Source organism: Monopterus albus, unplaced genomic scaffold (assembly GCF_001952655.1).
Source record: "Monopterus albus unplaced genomic scaffold, M_albus_1.0 scaffold95.1, whole genome shotgun sequence".
Classification (NCBI taxonomy): domain Eukaryota; kingdom Metazoa; phylum Chordata; class Actinopteri; order Synbranchiformes; family Synbranchidae; genus Monopterus; species Monopterus albus.
Window position 1 is genome coordinate 1199092 of NW_018127975.1, and position 10934 is coordinate 1210025.

Below are 10934 nucleotides of genomic sequence, written 5' to 3' on the forward strand. Positions count from 1 at the left end.
CCAACCCCCTTTTCTGTCCCTATCTTTATCACTATCTTTATCTCTCCCTCTAGTCTACACACATTCAGAAACATACAGGATCGCTCACACACAAAGGAAGATGCGACAGCTGTCATAACCTACCTATAAAGATGAAAAATGGACACAGCAAAACATGGGAAAAGTGTTTTGGTTTTTTTTACATTGAAGTCTGTGAGCCAACCATAAATCACGGGTTAAATGGCGATGAATAATCGGTCTACATGGGAATATAAAGCAGCATATCACGCCGAATGGGCTCATATAAACTGAATTTAGTGAAGTACTTACGCATTTTCTTGAATAAATGAGGCTGAGAGCATTGCAGGAAAAGTCAGCAGGGCCCTGGTCCCCGTTTTCGAGATTTGCAGTACGACCGTTGCACGGATCTCCATGTGAAAGGGATTCGAGGCTGCTGCAGTCCGCGTCTCTCTCGATCACAAGTCACAATGCTCGCCTGCAAAAAAATGCCAAACATTTACAGAGAGTTGCGTGGATCTGCTGTGCGGCCACCATTCCCTTGTATGTAATGACCGCGATGAAAACCCTCAGAGGACCAGCAGTAGTCCCTTGACTTAGAGATATTCCTCTGGACTGAGGAGGAGGAAATCCTGCAGAGTTTTTGATTGGGGATCGAATCTGTACGGGCCCTTTCCTCCTAAACAAGTCACAGTCCAAAAAAAAAAATCTCTCACCGGTTGTTTCCCCCTTTGAAAAATCGTCAGATCAAATTCGACTCAAACAACAAACCAAAGTAGATTGATTATTTTTGGTTTGGCTCTCTGGCTGCGTTTTTGCGCGTATCATTTTCTCAGAACAAATTAACAAGAACAGTAGAGAAATGACAATTGACAATCACCCATTTACAACATTGTTGACAAGGGCAGCGCAGACAAAAGCGTCCTTAAAAAGGGAGAAGAAGAAGAAAAAACGTAAAAACACCTATCGGATGTGATTAAGGATGTCTGTTCCACTGCAACCATCACATGCGTCGCATCAGGACTAATGGGTTGCCATAGGCTGCTCCAAAAATTTAAATATGGCATACAGTATTTTCTGTCAGGTAAGATAGGAAGGTTCCATGAGATGCGATATTTTCCCCAAAGCAATCCGGTTTATTGATTACATAAGCGCAGCTATTAGAAGCCTAATATTTCCGCTTGTCAGGGAGAATGTGTCCGACCCTTGTGGTGTGGAGGCAGCAGCATCATCCGTGTGTTGCAAATAAAGGGGCTTTTCGCCACCGGCTCCTAATGGTTCCCCCGCTCGCTGCGGTCCATGACTTGAATAGCGAGCACGTTGAAATCACGGTCTCCAGGCACAGATCCTCTGCGCGCGCGTGTGCGAGTCACGTGTATGTGTGTGTGTCGCCAAGAGTAGGTAGGTGCACGCGTGTGTAGGCGTGAGTGCTCCTGTGTCGCTCAGGGGCCACTTTATCTTTGACCACTTTCCCAGCGCATCCAGCTGCCCGTTGAAATCACTCAGTCCTCGTTAATTATCAGAGATCAATAGCATTAACGCATCAAGCCCAGATCTGATGTCTCGGAGTGACGGTTTGTGTGTGTGTGTGTGTGTGTGTGTGTATGTGTGTGTGTGTGTGTGTGAGAGAGAGTACGCGTACTTGTGTGATTCAGTTGTTGATGAGGTATGGTTGCCACCTACAGGCGTTAGTCGCTATCCAATCATTTAAACCGGACCCTTTCCACATTCAGCATCCTCAAATAAATTCACCTTCAACACATTCATGCAGAGGTCTTATCGGTTCTCCTCCACATTAAAAGCACAGATAAGATATGCGCATGTGTCTACTCTGTGAAAAACAGCTACAAAAGAAATCATGATTAATGCTCTGGGCTTACTTGGACTCCATTATTTCTCCACCTGCTATATTCAGTGAGCATGTTTAAGTGCGACCAATTTATTCCTTTAAAAAGTAGTGCCAGAAACAAACAAAATAGCCTCGGCCACGTCTGCACTGCCTGAAACCTACAGTACTTACTGACAGCCTTTACTGGCAATGGGATATAAATGTAATGGGAGAACTTCCACTGCACAGACCAGCATGTAGATCGGTAGTAAGGGGGATGAGTGAGTTGCAGAGGTGCACATAGACAAGTGAGCATGCATTCATTTGATCTGAGATGACCAGTCTGCCTCATTAGATGACATAATGGCCTGCAAGTCACCCATGTGATAGAGTGGCTCCTGGTGCACTATGAGACAAAAAGTCAGAGACAAAGAATAATGATGAATGCAAATCAACTGTAATGGAAACATACATATTGATCCCATTTATATATTACTGTAATCTAATTAAAGATGAGTGAGATCTTAATGAATAATCACTGTAATCACTCCACAAATGTGTAGTAGGAAACATGCTTGTATAAAGAGAATCATGAAAGGACAGGCTCAATGTTTCAATGTTTTGAGGGCATGAATGGGTCGCTGAATAATTTGATGATTATAAAAATGAGATGACTCATGTGCTGTGGCCTTAACTGTCACCAGATCATTTGATAAACACCAAAGGAGGATTTTGGTCATATATTTTAGATTAGCACATCTCCATCATTGTCAAAGCACCAAATGAGTTGAACCAAAAAAATATTTGTACAAATCAGAACACATAATTTCTTTTTTTGCATTTCTTGATGAACAGTCAACAGCAGTGCTATAGCGGCATAGTGGCTCTGTGAGGCAGTAGCAGTTGTCATAAAGTAAATCAAACTGTTAGATAAATCAAAGTGCTGGACAAATTGAAAATTCTGACCCGATGAGAAGTCAGGGGTTCATTGAAGTCAGTCAGTAGTGTGGAACATGCAGGACATGTGTCGACAAAATTTCACAACAATTCCCACAGCTGTTGTTGAGATAGTTCAAGGTGGACCTACGTGCCAGTCAGTACTGCTACTGTGTCTAAAATAGCTGAGTTCTGATTCATCTTCCGTTGATCGACTCCTTTATTATCAAAATAATGAAGCTTTTAGTGTAAGTTCAAGCTGGGAGACAAGTGTTAGCAGCCTCATTTTGTCATCACAAGCTCCGCCCTTCTGTCACCTCATCCCTTCACAGCATTCGGTGTATGGGAACTCCTGTCAGCCAGTGATCATCTTTGCTGAGAGGATATCTAAATCATTGTACCTATGCTGTCGTTGCAGTGTATGCAGCTTTGTAACTTCATCCTCCACCGCCCCACTGCCACCAGTGTCAAGGTGCCATTTGAGGCTCCAGGGGGAGCCTTAGGTTCTACCCTATCTTCTAGAAACAATGTTTATGTACAACCAAACTATAACAGCAAATAATTCTGTAGTCAGTGCATGTGGATCTTGTGCTGCAAGATCAGATATTTGGGTTGAAAAATATGTTGTTTGTAAACATTTTACTGATACACTCAGTATCAATACCATCACATTAGATAGATCATCAAAACAGTTATCTAGTTTTTCTTTTCCATTTGATCAAGTAAGCTTTATTACAATGAGCATCAGGCTGCCACCGGGGGTGGGGGGGTCGGGGTAAGGATTAATCAGAGTGCTCTTTTCGGTATACATGTCTGTTTATTACCTAACAATAAATAGGAAAAAGTTGATAACAAGAACAACAAAAGGCACTTATCTACTGTTTGTCAGCTACAAAACATTGCGGTCTGGTTAAACATAACAGATGTCGACATACAGTGACAAACACACCATTTGCGAACTGATTTGTCATGACATGGCAAAATGAGTAATAAGGCCTTCATTTGGTGGACAATGTAAAAACCCAACACTGTCACAGTGCATTCAGTTACTCATTCATTCTGTTTGTTTTGCCATGATTCACTAACTCTCGTCATTTATGACCCTCACACTCCCATCTTCCCTGCAGTGGCCCCAGGCTTTTGCACTTTTCTGTCACCTGGTTCCTCCATGTTCACCTGTTAATTCTTTCAGTCTGTAGTACAGTATATACTGTGGGCCACGTGCACTCTGGCAGACTGCCCTTACTGTACCTGCTATAGGCTGTATTAAAGGTGGATGGTTTGAAACTGATCTCTATGTCTGAGTGTAATTCAGCCCTTTGCCATGATACACTGATTCATAAGTTCTTAAGTTGCCTTTCAAAACTATTAACATCTAACCACTTTTGGTATCTTGAATGGAAAACAGTTCCTATACTGTCATAAAACATTTTAGCAATTTTTTTTCCATATATGTGAAAGTCTGAACTTTCCTCCTCATGCATAGCTAAAAGGGTAGCTTGTCAAAACACAAGCCGATTTCACACAGATTAAATATAAGCCTGGTCTAAAAAGATAAATCAGTGAAAATCTCATCAGAGAGAATTTTTATTCCCTCAGCTTTTGAAGTCAGATCCAGCTGCACAAAACTGGACCTTTTGTGTTTCACAAAAGGTATAATTGATCTTTACTTCAATATAATTTTTCATAGGCTGCACTAATGTAGCACCTATCAGTGACTTTCACAGCCTTCCCTACAAACGCTAGACATACATTTAATATATTTTCTCTTAGCATTTTATTCATGCTTTGATGAAATATAAATTCTAATTCCTCAAGATGTCTTGAGAAAAATAAATATATACAAATAAAAGCAGAGGGAAAGCGGACAGACACGCACAAACAGTGCTGCTGTAAACGGAGGTCTTAGCAGATCTGCACAGTCAAATCAGTGTCACCCACTTGCTGCTTCAACAATGTGATGCTGCATTACAGTGATTTTCATACAACTACAATGTATATACATTATACAGTATATCTTAAGCTCTATTTGGATTCATATAACAAAATATCAGTGCCAAAACTGTCCAGTTCACAGATGACTTCTGGGTGGTAAATCAACACTTAGACTTTGAAGCATATTTGACAGCTTGACAGCTTCTGTTACTTCTGTTTTCTATGCAAAAGGAAAAGTTGGAAATAGTTTGGACTGCACTTGGTATTCCTTTGAATCATTGGTTTCCATTAAGCTCAGAAGTCGTGTAAAAAACATGAATGTTAACACATTAATAGCATTTTTTCACAGGATCAAACTATTGAAAAAATATGAAGCTGTCTAACCTTTGTTTTGGTCTTCTAAATGCAAACACAACCTGATGGGTTTTAACTCACGCATTCTCAGCGAAGAGCTTTCACATCATTAGCAAAAGGCACAGTGCGTTTCATGTTTTATGGTCTTTTGTGAACTTCAAATGGTTTTCATTATACTGCTTGAGAGTATTTAAACTTTAAATCTACTTTATGCTCCATTCAGTCTTGTGGGAGGAATAAGGTTCCTCTCAGTGAGTTATTTAAACATACTGGTTTTAAAGTCTATCAAACAAATCGAAGGACAGATGGGAAAGCTATGCTAAAGTGTTAAATTACGTGCACAGATGGCTTTAGCTGATTTTTTCAGTTCCTTACTTTGCTCTGTAGTCACTTCTTTGTCAAAAACTATTTGATCTCTTTCTCTCTGAGAGGCATTTTGTTTTTCCTTCTTTTCTATCATCTTCCATCAGCCTGTTGGGATTGTTGGACTGGCTGCTGTAGTAGTACATGTCCCAGACTGCTTTCTGGGACAAACTTCAAGAAGCTGGGCTGGAAAAAAGATGGAAGAGAAAATTTACTGGGGTGGTGGTGGGATGGGGGGTGGGGGTCCTCTAGCATTACAGAGCCTCTTCAGTTATTTAAATGGCCACCGTCCTTCTGCACTTGTTCCCTCTGTTTGTTTTGAATATTAAAATAGTCTCCCCTAAGAGACAGATATCCAAGAAGATGAAACCCATGCAGAGAGTAAACTCTAATGGCACACTGCCTACAGTATACACCTAACTTTGAAAAGGGAAATATTCTTGTCATGTTTGGCCTAAATTCCATTAAAGACAGGCTGAGGGACTGCATTATGAGCACTGAGTAAGGTATGCTACCTGTGTCACAACAGACAGGAGATGCCCACTTCTCTATCAGTGCACAACAAAATGGTAACACAGGTCTTGATCACTTCTTTGGATCCTTTGTCCGGTCGCTCTAGTCTGATGACATTTTGCAACATGATCAAGAATTGATTCTTATCAAGACAGATTTTTACTCTCCTCGCACAGCATGGTTTGGACTTAGGGTTTGCTATTGCATCCCTGTTGTGAGATTAAGGGTGGTTGTTGTTCGGGTGTAGAGCATTTTGGCCATGATTGAGAGGGTAGGATAGAAATGAAAAACTTTTAAGAACTTTTATTTTAGTAAAGGCAGCCATACAACAGTGTACACTCTGTAGTAAAGTAGTATAAGTCATGCATTTAAAGACATGGCATAAGAAAGAATAAGTAAAGGTTTATGCAACTGTGTGAACATGAACAAACAGTTTATAATTGGACTTCAATGCAGTCCTAGGAAAAACTTATTTAATTACATTCAACTACTTATGTGAGTTTAGTGGTTCAACCCATGCCTTTTTCTCTTGTCTATATATCATAATCTCTATCATACAAGTGGCCTTATAGTGCATGTATAGAAAAGGACAAAGGGATTTTCAGAATGAATGCACTCAGACACTCTTTTTTGCAATGAATAATTAGTTACTACAAATGCAACCATTGCTAAATATTTTTGTACAAAGTTGAAGGGAATCAAGTTGAATTTACAAAGCTACAGTATGTAATATTTATTTTTTTACTCACCTAACCTTTCAGTGTCTTCCTGTACCGAGAAGAAGCCTCTATAGAAGCATCTGTTTTCAGTAAGTTTCTCTGCTCATATATTCAGGTTGTTAGGTCCTTTTATTTGTAACTTTTGTGTATATTAAGGCAAGTGTCCAGACGTACGGGACACCATAGCTTTGATTTAATAGTGCATGTGAATCAAAAGAAACTCCCCCCAAGAGAAACCCCAAGCTGTTCTATTTTGTGTTTTTATTTTTTTATCTCATGCTATATTTTTTGTGTTCAGTGATTACAGTGAGCAGCGTAGGAGGATGAACCTTAATGGACTGTGCTTCTTCTCATTACAGTAGTTCCAGATAATTGAAGTGGCATTTCTGTGTATGCATATTACACTAAACTTGCTTTGTGGATTAAAGAAAAACCTACTGAGCTGGTAAAATGGCTGTGGAGGATATAAATGTTTCCAGTTTCAGATGCTCATAGGGACAACAAGACTACTTCCTGTTTAAATGTAAATGCGTGGCAAATGATCTTTTAGAACTTTTTTTGTTTTTGACTAGAATTAAAATTAGGTTATATGTAAGCAATGTATCAGTTGGTGTGTGCATGATATACAGTATATTCAGTATGCAAATTTAGTACTCTAAACATAGTATATTTTTCTTTTTATGGCTTATAAAGGCTCACAAATGAGCTGTAAGTAAAACAGAATCTTCTATCCACATTCTTTTCCATTAAAATGACTATGGCCTCTATATTGACCTGTTGGCCTTTGTGTGCTTGGTCAAGAAAGTCTCATTTCATAAAGGCTTTTCTATGCACTCAATTATTTTGAAGCAAAGTTAAGTAGAAACCAGAGTGAATTATATCTGGATCTCAAGATTTAACAGCATCTGCTTGTCAGTTCTTTTTAAAGTAACTGTGCTTTTTAAATGAATAACATCTCTGGTAAGTTGTAATTCCGAGACAAAATTTTCATCATAGTTGTTAATATGTCTAATAAATGCAGTAATATCTGAAGCAGCAGGCTTTTGCTTTGCAAGGAGCTACAGGCCAATTATACACACTTAAGATTTTTGTGACATGTTGAGATCTGGTGATATGCATGTTTATAAGATTTTAGCATGGTAGGCTTGATTCCTTTCAATTCAGGGTTTAGGAAACTGTAAAAAGTCTAAAGAGAAAATTGTTCCTCTCCTTCTTCATCATGAACATAGGCACTTAACACCATAAAGATTAAGCTGCAGGTTAAGATACTGGTGTTGCTCTTGCAGTGGCAGTTCAGTATTTTTCTTTATCAGAATAGACAATGCCTGTCACAAAGGACTGAAGCAGTGACCTTCCATTTGTAGGACTGACTCTCACAACCAGAACCAGTCTTCTGCATCACTGATGTCTCAGTACTCATGTAGTGAATTTCGAATCTTATCTTTCAGCCCAGACACGTTTGCATTCAAAACTCAATGTTTAGAAAGGGAAGAAAATCTATGAGGAACATCTGTGTGCTTAAGTTGACTTGCTGATAACATTTTCAAGAAAATGTTGTTTCTCTGAAATCCTAAATAATAATAATAATAAAAAGTGGCTGATGGTTGTATTAATCAATATACAGGATCTGATGTTATAGTCTTTCGTGCCATAATCCAGACTGAGCAGCCACACGGGAACCCATTCCAGGTGTCAGAAGAAGGATATACTCACCTCCAGATTGTGACTGGGGCATAAATCTATGTAGCAATCAGACAGGCAGCAAAATTTATTACATGACCAACTAATCTAACTGCTCCATTCGCCAGCCAGCTCATTTAATTAATAGTGGTTATGTCTCCTGGGTTAGATAGATATCAAATATGCACTCCTTGCTGCAGATGTTCCGTTACCATAAATGCTGCCGTGCTCAATTCGTCACTGATACTCAATTCCTTCTAAATCAGCATTTTTCTCTGTCGGCAGGTAGGTGAGGTTTGCGTAATGACAAAAGACCACCCAGAGGTCTCTTCACAAATCAATACCAACCTCATGGTCGACGTTATCTCCTGAGGAGGGGAGTTAGGATTGATTATCGTTAAGCACTTTACAGGATGGAAAGAGGATGAGGATGGATCATAAAATGCCTACGCACCACCTACCCATCTCTCTCAGCTGCAACAGAGTGCAGCCAATCAATAGGAGCCGGATCAGCAAAATAAAACAAAGAACGAAGTAAATATCTACATAAGCACATAAGCAGTAGTAAAAAAAGAATAATTGCACATGCAATATGTAACTCCTCTAACTCCAGATTAATAAAGACAAAGTGGGTGAATTAACTTTCTTAACTCAGAAGGCAACAAAAATATGTACAGTGAATTGGGGATATAGTGGTGGAGCAAGACAGTTCTCACAGGGTGGCTAAGTCGAGGTCAGTGTCCAGTGTGGGGTGGCACAGAAACCAGTATCTTGCTCAGTATCAACACAACCTGATAGTCTGTGGATGTGCGGACAACACAAGTCAAACCAGTGTCGTTTTATTTATTTACTTTTTTATATCATTTTTGCTAATAAGAATTCTCCTTTCCTGCTGTGGAGTTTCGCTCCCCTGTTCCCGTTCATGGAAAAGAACTTTTGCAATGAAACTAACAGTTCATCATTCATTAAAAATGCTCCCTCTATAGTAACCGAATGCTTACAGCAACATAACTGTAACATCCATGGTTCAATTACAACTGGTCACATGTCATGCCCCTTTCACTCCTCTTGTTTCCCATCTGCACTCTGCACAGCCACTGTCAAATAAAGGCAAAATGGCCAAAACATAAATGGACAAATAAATAAACTATTTATGTTTGATTTTGGGAAGAATTTAGGCATAAATTTGTTAATTTAAATATTGTGAAGAGCTGCATCAGTTGCAACACGATCCTTTCAATTTTCACAGTATTTGTTTGAAGTAGCTGTCTTTCTCAACCGATTTCTGTCCAAATGAACCTCACAGAAACTGTTGATGACTATAATTATTCATATCCCAAAGCAAAGCACACTACACGCTCAATACCTGTGGTTTCATGAAATTCAATCTCTTAATGGGCTTTAATTATGACAGAGACTATCCGGAGAAGAAACAGATTGGAGTTGTTTTATAGTTTCACAGAAGACTTCACCGTGTGCAGCAGGAAATCAGATCTCACTCAATGCAGGTATCCCAGCCATACAGAAAGCTAGTAACTATTTTACTGCTTGCCTTACATACACAAAAACACATTCATTCATGAAACTATTTAAAATACTGTCAATGCAACACCCTTCTGTTTAGGGTACAGTCATTAACTCCGAGAACCTATGCAGTCAGATTTCATGTACTATACTTTGCTGTTATCCACAACTAAAAGCACAATATGTTTTCACAGCTTTTATTGCGCCCTTTTGTGCCTCAGTTATTATCTAGCTGAAATAATTCAGATCTGTAAGTAAGAGTTTTTATTTATTTATTTGTTTATTTTAGGCGCATACAGCTTTGCTTAACAATAGAGTCACTGCTGTATAACTGTGCTGGTAATTAATATCATCACATTACTCTGGCTGTTCACTTTGCTACTGAAAGTTTCTGAGATGCAAAATCAGCAGCACAAATCCAGTGAGGGCAGATTTAATATGAATGGGTTTAAGGCTGTAGAGCTCTCTCAAAGTTGTTTTACTCATCTCAATCTAATATTTAAATGGCTTCTTGGAAGTTAGCCCACTGGGATTTTCATGGCCGTGTATCCACTGATTTATTTACATAAAGATTCTGATTACTTATTCGAAAACACTGACACATTAATTAAGCAAGAACAATGGCTTAACTAGAGTTTTAAAATGTATATTTGTAATATTTAGCTATGGTATTCAACCTCAGCCAGCAAATGGACATTTTTGAACAGCACTACAAAAGAATTATACTCTCTTTCCTTTTAACTTCTCTATTCAGTGTTTTACAATAAAAATAAACACTTCATTTGGTCATGAATGCAATCACTTAAATACAATAAGTAAAACTGCACTAGTTAAAACCTGTGGTGATGAAAATAAAACTGACTTACAGAGGTCTAGGGTTTGCACAGAATAATGTGGTGTGCTGAGCCTCTATGAGAATGTCTTCATGCTAGTTTTCCTCAGTAGTGCCTGTTGTTGATCGCATCCAGCCTCAGTGCAACAGTGGTTTATTTGTTTATAAAGTTTGTATTGCTGCCATTTTGCTTATTGTTATCAAGTGATTATTAGTTAAACAGCCAAACAGTTAAATATGTGGTCAGATGCAC

The 10934-nt window shown here is 38.9% G+C and overlaps 1 protein-coding gene across 1 annotated transcript in view; it reads right to left on the reverse strand.

Moving 5' to 3' along the window:
• LOC109965076 (leucine-rich repeat-containing protein 4C-like) overlaps nucleotides 1–1569 on the reverse strand; it is a 39163-nt gene extending 37594 nt beyond the window's left edge. The window contains exon 1 of the mRNA XM_020608817.1: nucleotides 310–1569. The gene's annotated coding sequence lies outside the window, so the exon portion shown is untranslated. The remainder of the gene's footprint in view (nucleotides 1–309) is intronic.
• Nucleotides 1570–10934: the final 9365 nt, after the last annotated feature.